We start from the raw sequence: 23,357 nt of genomic DNA, 5'->3' as shown, positions 1-23,357 counted from the left end.
CTACCTGGACACATTTAATTCATAGATGCATCATTAAATGGTTTGAATAACAACCCAATTTTTTATATTATTATACATCTGTAAGTAGAAACAGTAGTATATTAACCTGAACCCACATATAAGTTTCTTTCTGCTGAATTGTTTATAGTTTAGTATAATATATACTTATGCTGTAAAATATTTGTGTTTAGATTAAATAACTGAAATAACTGACTCAGGGGTTCCACATATTAGGATTGGAGATCTTTAAGTTTGACCACATGGGCTCTCTCTCAACTCAAATTAAGTGTCAATCATGTTTAAATCATCAAAGAAAGTCAAAGTACCTTGTATTTGCATAATGTTAATGAGTGATAGTGAGTGAGTGAACCATATCAATAAAATTGTAAAGTATGTATATTATATATATATATATATATATTGGAAGGTGCATATTCTATCTAAGCTCATAAATGTTGTCACATAACAAAATATTAGTGAAAAATAATGGTGAGATTTCATGTTGCATCTGGAAGAGAAAAACAAATAACATTGGTCATTTTTTTAGCATTTTCTTTCTTGGCCAAAAGTTTTATGTTTGCATTCGTACATGTGTTTTGGAGATTATAGAGTTTTAAGTACATATACTATGGCTGATCAATGTACTAACACAAGTAGTGCTACTCTAATAAGAGACTACAAAAACCTAAACCCAAGTAAAGCCTCCATATCATTCTCATCATCTGTAATAGACGACCTTAAAAACCTAAACCCACCTCTAGATTTCAACTCTACCATCATCAACAACTTCTCATGGAAAACAGAGTGAGAAATGTAATGCACCAAAAAAAAAAATTTAGTTATTAAAATTTTTGTGTTTTATTTTTTTTAATTGTTAAGTGTTGTGATTTATTTTTATTTAATTGTTAAGTGTGTGATAATTTTATTTAATGGTTTGTTTATTTTATTTAATTGTTAGAATTGTTTGGTAGGATTTTTGTGAATTTATTTGTTAAATGATATTTATTAATTTATTTTTAAAAATGTGATTGTTTGAGTTATGGTTGAATATACTAAGGTGCATGGTAGGTAGTGATGCACCCTAGTGATTTAGTGTGTGTAAGTGCATGGTAGCATGATGCACATGTGTAGAATTTTCTACACACTTTATATTTTCCTTATATTAGATTTTTATTTAAATTAATTGATATAAAAAAATAAAAGAAAAGGGAAACAAAGGGTGTGGACGTGTAGCACATAGTGGGAAAGGGAGAGTATTTATTCCCTTTATTTTATTATTCAAATAAATTAAAAATAAAGTGATAAATGTTATTTTGGGTAAGGGTGTGATCATATTCTTATCTTCTACCAATTATAATAAAAAATAAATAAATAAAATTAAAGGGAGATAATTAAGAATATGAAACTTACCTTTTGGTGTGTTAGTCTATTTTGGACCATTTTAGAATAAAAGGGAAGAGAGGAAAAATTGAGAGCATTATGCTCTTGGCTGCCGTGTGTTAGAGAGAGGAAGAGAGAGAGAGAGAGAGAGTGGCCTGATAGAGAGAGAAGGAGAAGGAAGAAAGGAAGAAGAAGGAGAATAGAAACCAAGTCTAGAGTATGTTTCTTTGTGATTTTGTTTGTCTATTCTTTTCCTTTGATTCTTGTGATATTGACTTTGTTTCTATTGTGTGTTGTTGAATCTTTCTTCTTCTCATGGTGGATTTCATTAAAAAAAAAAAAAAAAAAAAAAAAAAACCTAGGCTTGAACAATGGGTGGTAAATTTTGGGTGTTGATCAATTTGTGTTCTTGATTCTACAATCAAGAGAGGTATCAAATCTCTAACCCTAATGTTATGATGTTCATGGATTGATGGATATTTTTCTTATATTTTGATGCATGAGAAAATAGGCCTAGGCGTGGGCATGGGTTTATGGTATTTTGGTTTGATTCTTATGGTTGTGTATTAAAAATATGTGTAGTGAGATTATTACTGAAATATGGTGATTATGATATGTTGTTCAAAGTTTTCTATGGTTAAATGGTATGTAACGACCCAAATTCGCTAAAAAGGCTTAAGGGCCTTGATTAGTGTGCCTGGAGGGCATAATGGGAATTATATGTGATTTAATGATTTAAATCATGTTGTATGGCTATTAGAATATTTGAGATGCATGACTATGTGTATTAGTATGCATGTAGGCCTTGATTAGTTTAGAAAGGGCATAATTGTAATTTTGGCCCGTTGAGGGCATAACTGTATATATATATATGTGATAATCGTTGAGACCACATTATTATGTGGACATATCAGTGATCTGTGATTCGAGACGATCCTAGTGAACAGATTAGCGAAACAGTCACGACGGGAATTTATACCCGGCTCGGGGTGAGCCTGGGGGTATAAATGGGAATTTAGTGAGTATATTGGAGTCTATTTTGACATCGAGGAATATAATTGGTGATTAATTAAGTATCGGGAAGTAAGCGGGAAATATTAGAGACACTTGAGGAAATTAGCGGGAATTGGGTAAAATGACCAAAATGCCCCTAAGTGGATTGAAGGTTTAAAATTAAAAGGGAGGGCATAATGGTCATTTGGCTTGCAAGAGATAAGTATTATGAGGCTTTATACTTAGTGGGAATTGTAGAAAAGGGTAGAAGGCTAAGGAAAGAAAGAAAAAGAAAAAGAGAGAAAACAGAGCAGTTTTTCCAAAGGGTCGGTTTGTGGTTCTCTCACCATTTCTCTTCAATTTTCTTGGAGCAAGACTCAGAAGGGAGCTAGGTTAGGCTGAGCAACAAGAGTACTAAGCTAAGCTTGAAGGGCTGACAAAGGATTAGCAAGAACATATCAATATTTGAGGTAACTCTATAGAATTTTCAGTTTCTGGTTTGGCTTGTTTAAGCTATGGTGTCTAAGCTGAGTTGATGGGAACTTTAGGGGAATTCAAGCCAAGGTTTGAGAAGGAGCAAGCTAAGGAGGTCTAGAAGCTAACTCAAAGTCGAATTTCCATCAAAGGTATAAAAATTCTAAGCTTTAAACTTTGAAGTTTTGACTGTGTTTTGTTGAATTCTGAGGTCTAGGAGTGTCTATGGTGAATTTTGAGATTAGGGATGCATGTGCTTGGGTTTTGAGTATTTGGGATGCTTGGGATGAGAGGAGTGTGTTAATAAGCTTATTTTTGAGTTTGGTGAAGACTTGAAGAAGTTTTGGTTAAGTTTGGTTTGAGGAAATCACAGGAAGGGAAAATGAGGTGTTGCCTGTCTGTGACTAGCGCTACAGCGCTAGCCTTTGGGCGCTGTAGCGCTAGGTCATGCTTTCTGGGGGATTTTGGTTCTGCTTGTAGCGCCCTCCTTAGAGCGCTGTAGCACTGCCCTGTTTCCAGAAAGGGATTTTAGGGTTATTTACAAGGGTTTTTGACCAAGGGTTCGGGGTTCGATTCCACCACCCTGTTTGGTGGAATTAGGACTTCCTGAGGGCTCGGGATTGGTCTCGAGGCTAGGTTATGGACTTGAGGGTTGGTGATGACTTTGGCCTATGATTGTGATTAGGTTTGCGCTAGGGCTTGGGAAGGATCGTGCTTGAGGATTTCATTGAGCAAAGCTAGTGTAATGCCCCGAATTCCCCGATGTGTTTAACGGCATGAATAGTAGGCCGGGAGGGCCGTACCTGTTTAATTATGTTATTAATTGATTAAATGCATGTATATGTTGATTATATTATGATATGATGTGAAATGCATGCATGTGAGTCCATATTTCTTTATACAGGGGTGTGATGGTAATTTGGCCCGTTGAGGGTAAATTGGTTATTTGAATGCATGTTGGTGATATAAATTGAGACCACATTATGATGTGGGTTTGTTCGAGCCATTTGGCATGAGACGATCAAGGAATGTTAATTAACGGTTTGGTCATAACAGGCTTAAGCTCGGGGCTCGGGGTGAGTCTCGGGGTGTTTTAATGATTAGAGTGTTATCGGGCATTAAAGGGTAACGGGATGTGAAATATTGGAGTTTGAGAATATTGAGATTAACGGGAGTTGGGAAGCGTTAGTTATGATTAACGGGATTGTTGGAAAATACCAAAACTACCCTTGAGTTGGTTTTAGAAGCTTTTAAAGACCTAGGGGTATAATGGTCATTTGTGTTTTGGATATATATGATGTATAGATGGCTGTGAAACAGAACCCAAAACAGAGTTCTCCTCTTCTTCTTCCCGTACCTTCTTCTTGCTTCTTCTTCCTTGTGAGTTTTGTGAACTTGTTGAAGGTTTGAGCTTGGGAGCTAAGCCTTGTTACTTTGGGAGAGTGTTCCACAGTGGAAGAGCACCATAACCTGAACTTGAGGTAAGATTTAAGCCATTAGTTTCCATGTATGCTCTGTTTTCGTTCATAGTTTTCAGCTTTAGATTTTGGTATGGAAAGTTGGAATCAAGGGGAGTTCTTGGGATGTTTTACTTGGGTTATGGTGAGGGATAGTTATGGGTGATGTTTGGAGGTTTAAATGGGTGTTTGAGAGAGGTTTGGGTGGTGTTTAAATTGGGTTTGAAGGGTTGGTTTCAAGGGAAAACGCAAGGGAAGAAAAACAGGGGTTTTGGCTGAAATGGGCGTTGCGCCGCGGCATGGCCAGGGTGTGCTGCGACCCTTGGAAGCTGCTGGGTTTAGGTGCCTCTGTTTGAGGGGCGGGCCGCGGCATGGCCAAGGAGGGTCGCGGCCCTTAAGGCATTTTTGGCCAAAGAGAGCTTTTTGGCTCGGGGATGCAAGCCTAAGGCCTCGGGATTGAACCTACTACCCGGTTGAGTAGTGTTTGAGGTCCCGGAGGTTAGGTTTTGGTTTGGGAACCTTTTATTATTCATTTTATTGATGGAATCCCATGATTTGGTTATGACCAGGTAACCGCTAAAGGACCAAAAAGTCGATCGTTCTCAGGGTTGTTCTTTTATTCGTTCTTGCTCGAACCAGAGGTAAGAAAACTGCACCCCAAATGTGACATGCGTGGATATTCGTGAAGCATGATGATTGTGAGAATATGGACATGGACTGAATATAGAATGTTTAGCATGTATTGCTCATTTGTGCATGGCACTGACTTATTAGTCAGGTTTGGCAAGGGTGCTAGTATCAACTGTGAAGCTGTGACTTATTAGTCAGGTTCGGCGGTGGTACTGGGCACTGATCATGTTGAGCTGACTTATTAGTCAGGACGGCCTTAGCGTGTGTCACGCAAGCCAACAAGATTTGATCAAATCAATTATCAGCATTGAATGGCTCAGAGAGCATTAATGCCAGACCGACCCCGAGGGTCGATGAATGAAATAAGCGCTTGGAGGCTAGTGGCTTACTCAGCAGCCACTCTCCCACCTGAATTAGTGACATGCATAGCAGTCACTCAGTACGGTTACCAGAACCTGTTGAAGGCTAGTGGCTTACCCATCAGCCACTCTTCCATTTGAATTAGTGACTTGCTTGTCAGTCACTCAGTGTGGTTTATCAGGACCTCATGTAGTGTTTACTCATTTGTTTGAAAGATTTATGCTCAGTGTGATTATAATGATAATCATTTGATAATGTTTATATAAAGTGTTATGTTTTCTTGCTGGGCCTTGGCTCATGGGTGCTATGTGGTGCAGGTAAAGGGAAAGAGAAGTTCACCTAGCCTTGAGTGGAGAGCTGATGTGGTGGTGTGTACGTATGCAGCCGCTTGACCACCACGGTCAAGGTGTTCTCAGAGGAACTAGGGGGTTTACCCTATTTTTTCCGCTTAGGTCGGCGGGATTGTAACTTTACAACAGTAGTGACCTTTTTGTACTGAGAACAGCTTGTAAACGTTTTGTTTAGCTCTGCAGAGCAGTTTGTAATAAAATCTCCATTTCCTTTTTATTAGTTTAATACCTTAACCTGTTAACTACACTTAGAGCACGTTTTTTACCAAAGGACTCAGGCAATGAGTCAAATTTCCGGTCCACCGTTCACCGTAACTGTTCTGGGGTAGCCAGGGCGTTACAGCTAGCAAATTCAAAGGTAAGAAAACTGCACCCGGTTATATGTTTGTGATGGGACTAAGTGCTCCCGATATCTGTATAATGTCAACGATGGTATTATGCCATGGGACATGTGATAGCGGCCTAAGGGTGCCGTACACAATATTTGCGCATAGGGTGCGGCTTGGCCACTGGTAGCCGAGGATAGCTTAATATTCACTGAGCTCGATTTAAGCGGGCCGGAGTCAATGGGATAACGGAGGGTGCGGCCTGAGGGCGCTAACCCTAGTTATCATTTGTGAACTGATGTATGATATGAGTTGATATGTTTAGTATGTTGAATACTTGATTATTCTGAATGTTTATATGGTTGAGAATATGTAATGCGATATGAGATATTGGATTGTCTGTTGATTGCTTATGCTCTGTTGTTGTGTTTTCTTGCTGGGCCTTGGCTCACGGGTGCTACGTGGTGCAGGTAAAGGCAAAGGCAAGTTAGACCAGTCCTGAGATGGAGAGCTGCGGGGCTGAATGTACATAGCCAGCTGTTCGGTTGCTTGGCCGAGGAGTGGATCAGGACAAGGATCGTTGAACTGTCTATTTTTCCTTAGTATGGCTAATATCGTATTTAGATCGTGAATCTTTTGTAAATGGATTTAAACCTATTATTTTGGGATCCCGTGTAAACAGGAAATGTTATATATAAGAAATGTGACTTTTAAGACCAAAATCTTTTAACCCTAGTACATTATAGTTTCAGTAACACGATTTTAACTAAATGACTTGATTAGCAAGTCTAGCACTTTTATAAACACCCAGTGTAACGGTCTTGGCTATCCAGGGCGTTACATGGTAGGTATGTTTTGGCTTAAAGATTTTATGTGAAAGTGTACAAGGGTTTAAATTTGTGATCTATGAAAAGTGATGATGAGTATTTAATAATAACATGAAAAGAATTGGTTATTTTGACTAAGTGTGTTTCGGCCTTGGGTGATGCTCAAAGAATGATGGTTATTTTTTTATTTTATGTTTAATGTCAATTTAATCTTAGAAATCACGATAGGTTGTGGTAAGATATTGAATGAATTTATGATGGTTTTGTTTCTTTGGAATAATTGCATGATAATAATATATTACGAGTATATTTTAGGACAAGATCAAAGATGATTATTTGTTCATGACTTGTGTTGACGCGGTTCTTCGCCAACAGGAAATTAAGAAAAGAAGAGAAAGGGATTAGTGCTTGTGTTGAACCGAAACAGATATATGATCTTAGGAAATGAAATGGTGACTCAAAGTACGTTTTTTGAGTGGTTCAAAGGATAAAATCCTTCTACTTCACTAGTCAGTATTATTGCTATATACTGGATATTTGATTACAGGCTCTTTTTTACAATAAAGTACCCAACCTCTATTAACTCCCAAGGTCTCCATATTTATAGCAGAAGGCACCTGGGAGTTGGTAAGAAGATCATCCCGTGACCTTCTTACCCATCATGTCAATTCTGTGACATTCATGATTAATTCCTAAACCTTGTGGTCAAATCAATAGGTAAGGAGATAATGGGCCGCACGGCCCAACCCAGTCGTGGGTGTCTGAATACGCACATTCCTGCTGCGTGTCCGAGAAGTCAGGGATATATCAGACACGTGATGTCTGATATATGCACGTTTACCTTGCGTGGCTGACTTTATAAAAGGTCACAGCCTCCAACTCTAGCTCGTACTACGAGCTGGATACTTAACTCGACCTACGATCTTCAGAGCCCGGACTCTGTCCTTAAGTTATCAGAGGCGAACCCTTAGGTTATCTCGAGCTAAGGAGGTATGATCTTATGACGGCAGCTTCGGTTTTGGGGATGTCCACGAGATAATCATGATTAGGCCGCAGCTCAGCTCGCTAATCAGCCCGTGGGAAAATTAGGGCGTACATCTGCCCCCCAAGCCCCTGCTCGTGGTATACGACGTCATATAAGGCCACAGTAGGGACTTTTAGGCTTCCCCATGAACTCTTTACATTCCACATTTTACGCAAGCGCCTGATACGTGGAACATCATGGTTGGTGACGGTACGTCTTCCGAGAACCGCATTTAATGGCCTAGCCTATGCCCAGCCGTCGTTTCGTATTTCGAGTGGAGGGCCTTGGATCCCACATCATGGCCATCCAACGGCCCTTTTTACGTGAATCTTCACGTATATAACAGGGGTGGCCACCCTACGCATGGGCCACCCTTTCATTCGAAATTTCTCAGAAACTCTCTCCTTCTTCTCTCTTCATCTCAGAAGGAAAAAAAAAACCCTATTCTTTGTGACTGCCGTTTTCAGCATTCAAGAAGCTCAGGCGTGAGGACTCCTTCAAAGCTTTGAAAACAAATACTCTGGCGAAGCTCCCACCTAGGCGACACCTTCATCCACCTCCCAACCAAACACTCTGTAAGTCCCCTGACCATGCGTGTTTTGAAAATATTTTTCACTGTAGCTTAGGTAAATATTTACTGTAGCCACATGCAAGGGTTTACTGGTTTTTGTGGGTATGAAGGGTGAGAGCCTTTTAGGTTAGGGTATTTTTGCTGTAGGAAATCGTTTTAGGAGTATGGTTTACAGGATGCCTTTTCTGGGGAAAATTTCTGGGTAGGAGTTTTGGAATTTTGGGTGCAAAACCGAGTAGCTTAGGGGACACGCTTCACAGGCGGTTTTGCCTTTCATCCCTATTGGAACTTTCCCTCCAAGGCAAAATTTTAACCTGACCCTCCTGACACACGAATTCCGAGTAATCGGGGATCTGTTGGGAGCACAGGTGCGTGTTCATTGAACCGCGTGGTCTCACTCTCCACGGGCTGGGCTTATCTCAGCTCGTGCAAAGAATACTCCTTTTGACTCTTCCTTATGCTTAGGTCGCCTTTTCTGTAATCTTTTCTTTTGTTCATTAGGCGACCAGATGGCACCGAAGAGGAACGCTCCAAAGAAGACCGTCGGCAGCTCGGCCTCCCAGCAAGACAAGGGAAAGGCGGTGATGCCGGATTCCCCGATTCCCAACTTTGGACCGGCAGTGGAGCAGGAGCTCTAGGTGGCTCCTGACGCGTTCTTTGAGGCGGAGAGGATCGTCTCAAAGATTACCGACCAGACGAAGATCAACAAGCTATTCCTTTCCCACAACATCGGGCTGGGGAGAGCGTCAGTGATTGCCCGACCTCCTGCGGAAGGCGAGCGGAGCTGCGCGCTGCTCGACGAGGAATTCGCGACCTGGAGCGGCGAGCATTTCAAGGCGGGGGCCTTCCTCCCGCTGGACCAGTATTTTGCTGACTTCCTAAATTATGTGAAGTTGGCCCCATTTCAGCTCCCCCCCCCCCCCCCAACTCTTATCGGTTGTTGGCGGGGTTGAGATATTTATTTTTGAAGCACGAGTGGGAGGTCCCCACTCCTGCGGATATTTTGTATTTTTTCTGCCTCAAGGCCAGCCCGGATCAGCGGGGGCGAGGCGACGGGTTTTATTACTTGACCCGATTCCCCAACACGGCTACGGTCATCGAGCTGCCCAGCCACCCCAATGACTTTAAGGATCAATTCTTCATGTCGACGGGGTTCAGAAACTACGAGCTCCACTACTTCAATCGCCCTCGTAAGTTCTTTTCATCCTTAGCTCGTAAGTTAAGTATCGTTTAGCTCCTCTTGTATCCCTTTCTGACTTAGATTAATCCTGCAGCCATCTTCACGAGGACAGAGAAATCTGTGACCCTCGGGGCCCAATACAAGACACTAGCGGGCTTGCCCCCCAGTGAGAAGGATTATCGCGTGCTCGTAACAGACGAGACGATGGTGGCCTGCAAGCTGATTTTCCCAAATCAGACTTTGAACCTAAGGAGGCCCCGGGGGCTTCCCCCAGCTCGCGACACCAGACCCATCATCGTGGAGGAGGTCGCGGGAAATGAAGATGAGGAGGACGAGGACGGCGAAGTTCCCCTCGTGAGGAACAGGAAGCGGGTGCTGGAGGTCGCCCAGAGGACGGGCGAGGAGAGGATCCAGTCCAGAGCAGCCGCGGCTCCTTCTGGCCAAGGTAACCCTTACTTGTTTAGGAGTTTAGATAGGGCCACAGTAGACCCCCGGCTAGCTAGGTTCAATCCTAGGCAGCTCGTACATCGTCACCGAAGTGATCCGGATCTGAACACAACCCTGCTCGACTGTGTCGACCGGCTTGTGTTGGACTACCAAGATAGCCGGCCTAGGGGTACCGTAGTAGTAGATAACACCCTAGCCTTTAGGTCGATCCTATTCGAGGAGTATGGGACCAACCTTCGGTCATGGCCATCACTCCGGAGGGGTGCCGTAGCTCCGGGGCTTAGGCAATATGTAGAAGAATCTAGCCTGGAACCGGAGTCAGATCCAGAACTTGCACCAGCTCGGGAGATAATCGACTTAGATTCTCCCACGAGAGCTCCGGAGCCGATGGTCGTAACCATAGGTTCTTCTAGCCCGGGGGGTAGGATCCCTTTTAGTATACATATACTTTAATTTCTCTTTTTCCCCCTTTGTTTTTGTTTCTGTATGATTGCTAACTCTTGTACTAACCATGTCTTTGTTTTGACAGAAGAGATGTCTCAACCCGAAGAGAGCCTGCGAGGAGCGTTCGCCGGGGGGAACCCCCCAGCTGGGGCTGCTGGGCCAAGAATGAAAAGGCTCCAGACGTCCAAGCACGCCGCCGGGACCCCCACCAAGTCTCCTGTAAAGGAGAAGGAGCAAGCCCCAGCTGCCCAGGTCGTGGGAGCGCTTCCTCCTGCTGCAGGGGGAAGCAACATGCCCCCACCCCCTTCGCGAGCTCCGACCGCCGCCCGGGACGCAAGAACGGAGCTCGAGGCTTCGGCGATTGTACCCTCCAAGGTACCCATCCCATTCAATCCCCAAGACCTGGAGAAGATCACAGAGGTCTTCCGGGGAACGGTGTATGAGTCGACGAACTACGCCGTCAGCCACATATACAAGTTCAACGAGAAGGAGCTTTAGGCCATCGAGACAATGAGCCCGGTGGGCGTGCTGGAGTTTTCACTGGGCATGACCCTAACGGTAAGCTGACTTTACCCTTTCATGGCTTTTTATTATTGCACTTTGCCTTGTTTTTTCTTTCTTCTCTTTTTTCTAAGGCAATTGCCTTTTCGCCTTCACAGAGCGTCGTTGCCCTTCATCGGAGCATCGCCAGGACCAAAACTCAGCTCGAGGACATGAGGAGCGAGCACCAGACTTCTCTGCGGGCGGTTAATGATGCCCTGGCGGCCTCGCAGGGCGAGTTGGAAAAAACCCGCCCAAAGGTTCAAGAGCTCGAGACCGCCCTTGCCACCGCGCGGACAGACCTAGATGCCGCGAAGGCTGAGGCTAAGGCCGCCCTGGAGGCCGAGCGAAAAACTTTGGAGAAGGCCTTGGAAGACCTGTTCTACCATTGTTGGGCCTACAATCCAGACGCTGACTTCTCCTTCCTGTTAGCGAACCTCTGGGAGCGCTTGCTGGTGAAGTTCCAAGCTCGCCTTGATAAAGAAGCGCCCTCCGAGGCCGGGGACGGCTCCAGCGCAGCTGAGCAGGGCGAGACGGTGACCTCCAAGGGGCCACCTGGCGGAGCTTAGGGCATTCCCCGCTCGTGCCCTTTCCATCCATATTCTTAACTAAAAAAATTTTGTGTAACCTTTGCATGAGGTGCTCCCACCTCGAGACAATTTAACTCAATTTTATTTTTAATTGATTCTCTTTCTTGCCCCTACGCATTTTAGTTACAATTTTTTAAAAACTTAGTTCGCGTTAATCTTTATCCATATCTCGAGCTCTTTAGGGAGAACAACGATCAATAGATTTAAATCAACTTCTAAGTTTTTTGACCTGGTTATATCCAGGAACTTAATTTGAAAAATTAGTTCATGTTAACTTTTATCCATATCCCGAGCTCTTTAGGAAGAACAACGATCAATAGATTTAAATTAACTTCTAATTTTTTTGACCCGGTTATATCCAGGAACTTAATTTGAAAACATAGTTCATGTTAACTTTTATCCATATCTCGAGCTCTTTAGGAAGAACAACGATCGATAGATTTAAATCAACTTCTAAGTTTTTTGACCTGGTTATATCCAGGAACTTAATTTGAAAACTTAGTTCGTGTTAACTTTTATCCATATCTCGAGCTCTTTAGGAAGAACAACGATCAATAGATTTAAATCAACTTCCAAGTTTTATGACCTGGTTAAATATAGGATAGGACTTAGTTCGCGTTAATCCTTACCAATATCTCGCATTTTTTAAGAAAAACAACGATCAATCGATATGAATCAACTTCTAAGTCGTTAAGGTGACCTGGTTATATCCAGGTACCATATGCCCCCCAAGTAACTGGGAAAGGGTCTTTCGTGGTTACTTTAGATTACACTTGAAAACATGTACAAATATAAACAAAAAGCGGATTCTAATTGCTTAATACATAAAAAATGGCCTTTTAGGCCTTACAAGTGAATCATTGATAGTATTTCTTTAAATGGATGGCGTTCCAAGTCCGCGGGACTGCCCCTCCATCAAGCCGAGCTAACTTATAAGTTCCTTCCTTAATGACCTCGATGACTTGATATGGTCCTTCCCAGTTCGGTCCCAAGACTCCATCTTTGGGGTCCTTACCAGCTAAGAAGACTCTCCTTAGGACCAGGTCGCCAACGCTAAAGGCACGCTTTTTGACTTTGGAGTTGAAATAGCGAGTGATCTTTTGCTGATAATGGGCGAGCTGGAGTTGCGAATCTTCTCGCCTTTCATCAACTAGGTCAAGGGAATTGCACAATAGCTCGTGGTTGCGGTCCTAGTCATAAGACTGGACCCTATGCGAAAACACCTTAATTTCCACGGGGAGGACTGCCTCACTCCCAAAGGTTAGGGAGAAAGGAGTATGACCCGTAGGAGTTCGATGTGAGGTCCGGTATGCCCATAGGACCTGGGGGAGCTGTTCTGGTCAGACCCCCTTCGCTTCATCTAATCTCTTCTTGAGGCTCGCCTTTAGAGTCTTGTTGACAGCTTCAACCTGGCCATTCGCCTAAGGATAGGCCACGGAGGAGAAACTTATCACAATTCCGTACCTTTCACAAAACTCGGTGAACAGGTCACTGTCGAGCTGAGTGCCATTATCGGAGACGATCTTCTTGGGCAGGCCGAATCGGAAAACAATGCTTTTAACCACGAAGTCAAGCACTTTTTTGGACGTTACCGTCGCCAAAGGTTCTGCCTCGGCCCACTTCGTAAAGTAGTTGATGGCTACCACGGCGTAACGGACCCCGCCTTTTCCAGTAGGGAGGGCGCCCACCAAGACGATCCCCCAAATAGCGAACGGCCATGGGGACGAGATCATCTTTAGCTCGACTGGAGGAACTCGGGCAACTGCGGCGAATTGCTGGCACTTGTCACACTTCTTGACATACGAGATCAAATCCTTGGACAGAGTGGGCCAGTAATATCCTTGCCTCAGGAACTTTAGGGCCAAGCTCTGCCCCCCAGTGTGATCTTCGCAAAAACCCTCGTGCACTTCCTGTAGGATGGCCTTTACTTCGCCTGGAAGAACACATCGGAGGAGAGGTAGGGAGTGCCCACGTCGGTATAGCACCCCGTCCACCATCGTATACCTCGGTGCTTGATACAGGACTCACCGTGCCTCATTACGCCCTTCAGGCAGCTTTCCCTTGACGAGATACTCAAGGATGGGGGTCATCCAGGTCGGCCTGGCATCGATCATCTCGACCTCCGTCCTGACATCTTCTATGCTTGGTTTTTCCAAGAATTCTATTGGTACTAACCCCAAGGTCTCCGTTTCCCCAGAGGTGGTGAGCTTGGCAAGAGCATCTGCGTTAGCGTTCTGCTCCCGAGGTATCTGTTCAATCGAGCCTCACCTAAACGCGGAAAACTCACCTTTTACCTTTGCCAGATAGGCGGCCATCTTGGGTCCCCATGTTTGATATTCGCCCAGAACCTGGTTTACCACGAGCTGAGAGTCACTGAAGCACTGGACGGAGCTCGCCTTCAACTCCTGGGCTATTCTCAGCCTGGCCAGCAAAGCTTCATATTCGGCCTCGTTGTTGGAGGCCTTGAATTTGAATCTTAGTGCCGAGTGGAATCTATGTCCCTCGGGGGATATCAAAATGATTCCAGCTCCGGAGCCGTTCTCGTTGGATGAACCATCCACAAAGATCCTCCACGACGCCTGGGGCGAGGTGACTTGGGGTGAGTCCTCCGCGGGATCCTCCTGGAATCCCGCGCATTCTGCCATAAAATCGGCCAGGGCCTGACTTTTTATAGCAGTTCGCGGAGTGTACAAAATCTCGAACTGACTGAGTTCGATTGCCCACTTTAACAAACGTCCCGATGCTTCAGGTTTTTACAAAACCTGCCTTAAAGGCTGATCGGTCATGACGTGTATCGAGTGGGACTGGAAGTACGGCCTGAGCTTTTGCGAGGCCGTGATAAGGCAGAACGCCAATTTCTCCATCAATGGGAATCGGGATTCATCCCTGAGAAGTCTCTTGCTGATGTAGTAGACTGGCCTCTGAACTCGGTCTTCTTCCCGGACCAATACGGCACTGGCTGCATCCTCAGTGACAGCCAGGTAGAGAAAAAGAGGCTCTCCGGCTTTTGGTTTGGATAGTACGGGTGGCTCGGCCAGATGTGCCTTCAGGTCGAGGAATGCACTTTCGCACTCTTCTGTCCATTCGAGCTTTTTGTTTCCTCGGAGCAGGTTGTAGAATGGCAAACACTTATCGGTGGACTTGGAAATAAACCGATTGAGGGCCGCCACTCTTCCTGTCAGGCCTTGGAAATCTTTTCATGACCTGGGCGAGGGAAGCTCGAGCAGTGATCTGATCTTGTCGGGGTTTGCCTTGATTCCTCGGGTATTGACAATGAACCCCAGGAATTTCCCTGACGCGACACCAAAAGTGCACTTCTGTGGATTAAGCCTCATGCCATACTCTCGTAGTATCTTAAAACATTCTTCCAGGTCGGAAACATGGTTATCGGCATTATTTGACTTGACTAGCATGTCATCAACGTACACTTCCATGTTTTTTCCGATCTGGTCTGCGAACATTCTATTTACTAACCTTTGGTAGGTAGCTCCGACGTTCTTCAGCCCGAACGGCATGACCTTGTAACAATAAACGTTAGTCGGGGTCATGAAACTGGTGTGCTCATGATCCGCCGGATTCATGGCGATCTGATTGTAGCCCGAGTACGCGTCCATAAATGACATGAGCTCGTGCCCCGCCGTGGCATCTACCAACTGGTCAATCCTTGGTAGTGGAAAACAATCCTTGGGGCAGGCTTTATTCAGGTCGAAGAAGTCTATGCAGGTCCGCCATTTTCCGTTGGGCTTTGGGACCAGCACGAGGTTGGCGACCCATATTGGAAACTTGGCTTCACGGATAAAGCCACATTTTTTGAGCCGGGCTACCTCTTCCTCCAAGGCTTCAGCCCGGGTTGTTCTTAGGCGTCTTTGCTTCTAGGATTTGGCGGGAATGCTTTTATCTAGATGAAGTGTATGCATGATGATACTCGGGCTGATTCCCACCATGTCCTCATGGGACCACGCAAACACCTCCAGGTTATCCCGCAGAAATCTGATCAGCTCCGCCTTCCTCTTACTGCAGAGGTTTTTCCCGAGCTTGACCATCCGTGATGGATTCTGCGGATCAATGTTCACTTCCTCGAGCTCCTCAATAGCCTGGAGCTCAGATCTGTCCTTGCCTATTAGGGGGTCAATATCCTCACTTAAGACGACATTTTCCCCTTCGGCGCTTTGAGGTTTTTCAATCTCAGGATCAGCTAAGGGTTCCTGAGATTCCTCTTCACCACTTTGGATGGCCATTGCCAGCTGCCCGGGTTTAGATTTTCCCTTCATGGAAATGCTGTAGCATTCCCTGGCAGCGAGCTGATCACCATGGACAGTGCATATTCCCGTGGAAGTAGGGAATTTCATCGCGAGGTGGCGAATGGAAGTGACGGCCTCAAATGCCATGAGCGTAGATCATCCCAAAATTGCGTTGTACGCAGCGGTGCAGTCAATGACCATGAACTCGAGGAGTTTCGAGACTGTTCGAGGTCCTTCTCCCAGGGTGATTACCAGCTCGATCGTCCCTATGGTCGCCAATCCTTCTCCCGAAAAACCATATAACATCATTGAGGTCGCCTTCAGCTCGGCGACGGTCAAACCCATCTTCTCTAACGTGGATCGGAATAGGAGGTTCACCGAGCTCCCGTTGTCGATCAGCACCCTCCTCACTCTCCGATTGGCGAGCTGAACTGCCACGACCAAAGGGTCATTGTGAGGGAACTAGACATGGCCCGCATCTTCCTCCATAAAAATGATCGATTGCTTCTCCAATCGCTGCTGCTTTGGCAGGTGCTGCTCCGGGACGAACTCTACTTCGTTATGCGCCTTCAGTTCGTTCACGTATCTCTTCTGGGCGCCCCTGCTCGTGCCAGCCAAATACGGTCCTCCAGAGATGGTGGATATCTCCCCTCCAACCAAGGGAGGAGGGACGTCCTAATCTATCCGAGACTCGGGCTGACTGGCTGGGACCTCTGGAGCGGGTCGACCTGCCGGGACTCTATTCCGCGCGTATTGAGCCAAGGGGCCGGCTCGAATGAGAGTCTCGATCTCATCCTTTAGATGCCTACAATCATCGGTGTTGTGGCCAACATCATTGTGAAAGCAGCAAAACTTGGAGGTATCTCTGTTCCCATTTTGGTGCTTCAACGGCTCGGGCCTCTTCCAGGGGAGGCGAGTAGAATTAGCTAGGAAAATGTTCTCCCTAGACTGGGTGAGCTCTATGTAAGTAGCGTAGACGGGCTTAAACTTGTCTACGGACTTATTCTTCTTTTGGCCGTGCTGGCTGCTTTCACCATTCCCCTTTCTTTTGCCTCCACCGAGTTGGTTGTTCTGTGTGATGTTTTGGGTTGCTGCCACGACCTCCGTCCCCACTCCAGCGGGCTAATCAGGGACCTGGCTGGTTCCTACAACTGAGGCTTCGGCTTCCTCCAAGTTTATCCATTCCTGGGCCCTGTTAAGGAATTCGTTAACCAATCTGACTCCCTTTCTTTGTATGTCTTTCCAGAGATCCCCTCCGACGAGGATTCCAGTTCTCATGGCCATGAGCTTGGAGCTATCATCCGCGTCTCTGGCCCGAGCAGCGACGTTCGCAAATCTGCTCAGGTAGGCCTTCAGAGTTTCGCCGGGCTGTTGCCTCACGTTAGCCAAAGAGTCGGCCTGAACGCGGGCAGCCTGGGAGGCTCGGAATGCCCTTTTGAAATCTGTCAAGAAAGTCTTCCAGGAGCTGATTGACTGTCTTTTACCTTGCTTGAACCACTGCCTGGCAGGTCCAGTCAGTGTGGAAGGAAAGATTAGACACCTCAGCTCGGGGCCAATGTTGTGGGCCATCATCAGGGTGTTAAACATCCCTAGGTGATCCGACGGGTCTCCGTCTCCATTGAACTTGGACAGGTGCAGCATACGGAAACCAGGTGGGTATGCCGTTGCTGCTATGCAGGGGGCAAAGAGCTCCATCTCGTCCCCAGAATCATATTCATCTTTTTCTTTTTCTGACAGGAGCTTCCTCATCAGCTCCTCCATCTGGGCCAGGCGCTCGAGGGTTTGGTCCTGATGTCCTTGGTTATTCTAGGGATGTTCAATAGCTTCGGATCCATTGTACATATTTGGTGGGTTATTGCCCCTCCTATCTTGAGATAGGTTATTTGGGGCATTCCCTCCGTTACGTACTTCGGACAGGGCCCCCCCTGAGCGAGCATGGCTGTCTCCTCCTACCTGTTCCCCTCTATGGCAGTTAAGGCGATCCCGCAGATCGCCTCCCCGAGTGGCTTGTGGGCTTTGTGCCGAACTTAGGCGCTGACGCAGGTCTCCGCCAGAAAGGTCACTTCGGCGACTGCCGGTCCAGTAGCTCCTGCTAGAGAGGCTTGGAGCTCGCCTTTGGTGCTGAGGACCTGGGCTTTCCCTTGGCGCCCTGCTACGCCGGGAATGTCCAGCTGATGGCGGATCTCTCCTGCTACTTCCGTAGGCTGGAATGTCTCGGAGGGGCCGAGGAGGAGATGGATATCTGATTGGAGACGGAGGATGCCTGACTGGAGAGGCGATCCTGGTTCCGTCTGGATGGATCAAGTTCGGTGGGGGCCTTTCGGCCCTGCCAACCTGCTGGTCTCGAGCCTGGCGATCTGGACGAGGCGTAGGACGGTTATTGGGGACGGGCTGATGCTGCGAGCCCTCCCCGGATCTCCTTCGGGAATTTCCTCGAGCTCCCCTGGGCGCTCTCGAGGATGGTCGGGAGTTAGGAGTCGACGTTCTGACCGAACGGCTGTATTGTTGTTGCCTGGCTCCAGGCACTTCTTTGAAGTTTGCCTCTCGATGGTGTGATGAAGGAGTGGAGTTGGCTGTCGGAAATCTGTCTGAGCGACTATCTCTGTACCGGTTACCCCGGCGAGACTTAGTAGCCTCGCCTTGCCTTTCTCCGACGTTAGCGTCGGTTGTGAGAGGGGGTAGTCAGGCCAGTGCATCCTTGATCTGCTGGCTAGCTATTGCTAGCTGGCTCCTCAGCTGAGCATTCTCCATCTCCACCATAGTGTAATAACACGGGTTTGGATTAGGTGGCCGGGGTGCCAAACTTCCGGTGTCATCTTGGCCTGCCGGCTGCTTTCCTGGTCGCTGCTGGGCTTCAGGAACTTGTTCACCAGGGATGGCAGTATGATGAGCCTCCTACCCATCATGTTGTTCTGCCTCGTTACCATGCCTGGATCGAGTAGTCACCATAGTTGGATGTTTGCGACAGCACTAATCGAACTTGCACTCAATGAAAGCACCAAACTGTTGACGCGGTTCTTCGCCAACAAGAAATTAAGAAAAGAAGAGAAAGGGATTAGTGCTTGTGTTGAATCGAAACAGATATATGATCTTAGGAAATGAAATGGTGACTCAAAGTACGTTTTTTGAGTGGTTCAAAGGTTAAAATCCTTCTACTCCACTAGTCAGTATTATTGCTATATACTGGATATTTGATTACAGGCTCTTTTTTACAATAAAGACTCCAACCTCTATTAACTCCCAAGGTCTCCATATTTATAGGAGAAGGCACCTGGGAGTTGGTAAGAAGATCATTCCGTGACCTTCTTACCCATCATGTCAATTCTGTGACATTCATGATTAATTCCTAAACCTTGTGGTCAAATCAATAGGAAAGGAGATAATGGGCCGCACGGCCCAACCCAGTCGTGGGTGTCTGAATACACACGTTCCTGCTGCGTGTCTGAGAAGTCAGGGATATATCAGACACGTGATGTCTGATATATGCACGTTTACCTTGCGTGGCTGACTTTATAAAAGGTCACAGCCTCCAACTCTAGCTCGTACTACGAGCTGGATACTTAACTCGACCTTCGGTCTTCAGAGCCCGGACTCTGTCCTTAAGTTATCAGAGGCGAACCCTTAGGTTATCTCGAGCTAAGGAGGTATGATCTTATGACGGCAGCTCCGGTTTTGGGGATGTCCACGAGATAATCATGATTAGGCCGCAGCTCAGCTCGCTAATCAGCCCGTGGGAAAATCAGGGCGTACAACTTGTGAATATGTTTCAAGGTGGTTGATGATTTATTGTGTGCTAAATGGTAACATCTAAAATAATTAAAAAGGGTGTAGAAATATGCTAGGGTTGTGTTGGAATATCGTTACATAAATAAGCATGAAATTTTGTGAAATATAATTAAAAGAATGAATTTCGTGATTTAATGTGCTTGCTGATTTCTGTACAAAAATGATGTTGTATATGATGAGAATAATGTTTTGAGTGCTTAAATAAATTTTGCAAGTGTTTTGATGTTTTAAGAAATTAAATGGGAAATTAAAGATGCCTTGAAAATATATTTTGTGTAAATAATTACCTACAGATTTTTTTTTTATTTTTTTTTTAAGAAAATATGAGTTTTTAAAAAAAAAAATAGTTGCTGGAATTTTAATAAAAAGTGAAGTTGTGTTTTTAAATAAAAGGGAATTTTGTGTATATGTTGAAATAAATTAACACCCTAACCCATGAAAATATTAATAATGGTATTTTTATTATGACTATGAGTGTTGATATTAATAGTTATGATTTTCTTTGTTTTTAATTAAGAAAAATGGTGAAAATATTTTACTTGTGACTTTAAAATAAATTAAAACATGGCTGAAAGTTTAGTTAAGTATTTATAAAAAATAATCATTGGATTTTTACATATGAATTTGTTCCACTTAAAATTAAGTCTTAAAAATAAAATAATTAAAAAGAATATTTTTCCACATCTAAATTAGATTTTTCTCACATTAAATTTATAAATTTGATAATTGAATTATAATGTTATTTTCTAAGTAAACATGTTAAGTTATAAGCATTTTTCGTAATTGTTGGTCTTTGTTATTTTATGCAAACTAAAAGTAATTAATGAAATAATTATATTTTTTTTATAATGGTTGATTAAATTATTTCGCTTTTAGAAGATTAATCAACCTATAAATTTTAAAAAGATAAATAATGGTAAACAAAGTATGTTACAATTTTATTTTTTTGAAAATGATAGAAGTAAGACGTGTAGAATTATCGTTTTAAACGTCACATTTACGCAACGTTCCCACGTATGCATGTCACATGCAATTCCACTTTTACGTTAAAAAATGTGTCTTTTATGCAACCATGTAGTTTTTATAGAAAGATCATGCATGCAATATAGGTAAAATGTGCATTATTCTTTTATGACCTTATGTGTTACTATGCATATTTGTATGTTGTGAGTAACTCTCACCGTGTGTACATGGCCCATGCACGCATGAGTTATATGAGTGAGCAAAATAGTGTTTATGTGAAGCTAAGGGATGTTATTTTGGTTATGTGGTATAGGCTCATTGAGAAGTTGTCGTTTTACTTAGCTTGGACCTGAGGTAAGGAAGTTAGATAGAATTTTGTTTGTTATGCTATGAATGGTAAGATTGTTTGTATGAATGAAAGTGTTATGATGCCATGCGCTATGAATTATGAAATGCTTTGATATGATGATATGTTTGAATTGTATGTTTGTATGCTATGAATGGATGTTAGCATGATGAACGTGACACATCAAAAGGGGGTTGCTAAGGATATGAAGACATAACCTGAGTTACTAAAGATATGAAGACATAACTCCAAGGGTGGACGCGCCGAGGTTATTCAAGGACCAGAGATCCTGTTTACCTCAAAGGGTGACATGGACAAGTTAGTGGGCCATGTTCTCAAGTAAATGTTTATGATGGTGTTGTGATGTTTATGCTATGATGATGTTATGATGCTTATGTTATGATGATGATGTTAATGCTACCGTAATTATGTTTATGTTTATGATATGGACACCATTATGGAAATGATGCTATGATGTATAAAGATGGATGAATGTGTTTGTGATATGTTGTATCTTACTTGTTTGTTGTTTGTACTTCTTTACTGGGCTTTTAGTTCACCCTCTTACTTTCCCTTCCATGTAACAAATAGGTTTCTCTATGGCACGTGTGGTGATGTGAGGAGTTCTATCGTCATGGTGTGTATGGCGTGGGGGTATCTTATGGACGAGAAACGATCAATTAAAAACGCCATTTTTCTTTTAATAATGTTATGTTTAATGATATTTTTCAAACTTAGCAGTGAGACTTGAATTTTTTTGGTTGTTTTAGAACTTTGCATGAAAATTGATATTTTCTTTTTAAACTATTGGGCCCAACTTGCATGTTTTTAGCAAGACCCCACTGGGATTTTATATTAAGTGGTTTTTCTCTCATAAACCTATGAATATGTGAATGTTTCACAAAGCATTAGATTATGACGTTTTACAAGAAAACACAAAACAGAGCACAAGTATGACAAAAATGACCTATTATTATCAACAAAACTTAGATTTGAACTAATTCAGCAAAAAAAAAAATCTGGTTCAGCTAAGATACGAAGAACCATAGACAAACACTTCAATAAAAATCAAAGAGAAAGAGAGAGAGATTCCATACTTGGTTCAGCTATAATTGATTAAGGAGATGAAGAGAAGAGGCAGCTAAGGCTTCACGAAATGAGTCTGAGAGAAGAAGTTGAGATTCCAGTCAAATAAAACTCAAATATTTTTAAATTAAGATATTATCCCCAAATAAAGTCACGTGAGCCCCGCGGGAAAATAAAACCCCCAGCTAAAAATGTCAAAAAAGACATACCAAACATGGGTTTGTCTCCACATTCTCATTCCCATCCTAGGATTACTCCATACCAAACGCCCCTTAAGGTATACGTTACATGTGGATCATGCCCAATGTTACCACCAAAACCACCTGTGTAAAAATAAAATAAGATGAGGAAAAACTAATTAGTGACCAGCAATAACAATTTTAAGTTTTCCGTCTTAATTCATTCCTTATCATCTAAAAGCCAATATATATATATATAATTCTTCAAAAACACGAAAACATCATTTTACAAACCTGACTCATGTTGACAACTTATGAGCCATAAAATAATTTGATCAACATCCACAACATGAAGCTTTCCCAATAAGTCGAGAGTGGTGAGCCCCCAATATGCTCCATGTTGGGGTTTTATGCCCTAATTAAAACCCAAATTCTTTGTAATCTCATTTTATTATCAATAAAAGAATAGAAATCATTTTTTGACTTGGTCAATCACTTTGCTCACATGTTTTATTTTCATGATTATTTGTTTAATATAAACTTCTATTAAATCCCGAGCATATAGCTAATCTTATTTATAGTGACGTAATCACAGTGGAATATAAATATGATTATATGTTCAAAATAAGTTAGTCCTAAGATTAGTCAGTGCACTGGATTTACACTGACTTGCCAATCTACGATATGATCTACTTACACATTACAGTGTTATGTTCTTTCCAGAACATTAGCAAAGTAGATAAGATCGGATGTATTTGTTACATCGGACAGGACCTATATTGACAGTTGATAAGATAAGTAAACATACCGTTATTATCTATTCTAGTCATATCATATAGTTGACCATAGGTCAATTCAATCTCAATTCTTAGTGGTTAGTATTCTAACTGATTATATTATTTGTGTTCTTTGACTTGTTCGTTACCAGCTTACCCTACGGACTAGCCCATACTTACATCTTGGGAACTCGGTAGTATAATTGAGTGGGAGTGTTAATCATAGATATGAACATCTATAGCTTCTGATGAAGAAGTGAAACGATGGTTTCCTTTTAGTTTGGTTCAAGGTGTTAAATGATAGAGATCTCATTTCAGTAATTAAATTAGTTTACTGAAATATCATTTACAAGGAACTAAGTGTTTTAAGGATAAAATACAATGAGG

The 23,357-nt window shown here is 43.5% G+C and overlaps 1 long non-coding RNA gene and 1 pseudogene across 2 annotated transcripts; one reads left to right on the top strand and one right to left on the bottom strand.

Moving 5' to 3' along the window:
* Window positions 1-23,357, bottom strand: part of LOC133832153 (geranylgeranyl transferase type-2 subunit beta 1-like) — a 52,060-nt pseudogene that overhangs the window by 27,404 nt on the left and 1,299 nt on the right.
* On the top strand, window positions 1,427-6,790 carry LOC133830399 (uncharacterized). Of its 2 annotated transcripts, none has more exons than XR_009892030.1 (4): window positions 1,427-1,597; window positions 1,743-1,810; window positions 5,612-6,002; window positions 6,441-6,790. It is a non-coding gene; the product is annotated as an uncharacterized LOC133830399 (long non-coding RNA). The 2 variants fall into 2 exon arrangements; XR_009892031.1 differs by lacking the exons at window positions 5,612-6,002; window positions 6,441-6,790 and adding exons at window positions 2,295-2,843; window positions 2,922-4,327.

The sequence above is a fragment of the Humulus lupulus genome, chromosome 4 (assembly GCF_963169125.1).
Source record: "Humulus lupulus chromosome 4, drHumLupu1.1, whole genome shotgun sequence".
Lineage (NCBI taxonomy): Eukaryota > Viridiplantae > Streptophyta > Magnoliopsida > Rosales > Cannabaceae > Humulus > Humulus lupulus.
This window is presented reverse-complemented; position numbering and strand designations above follow the sequence as displayed.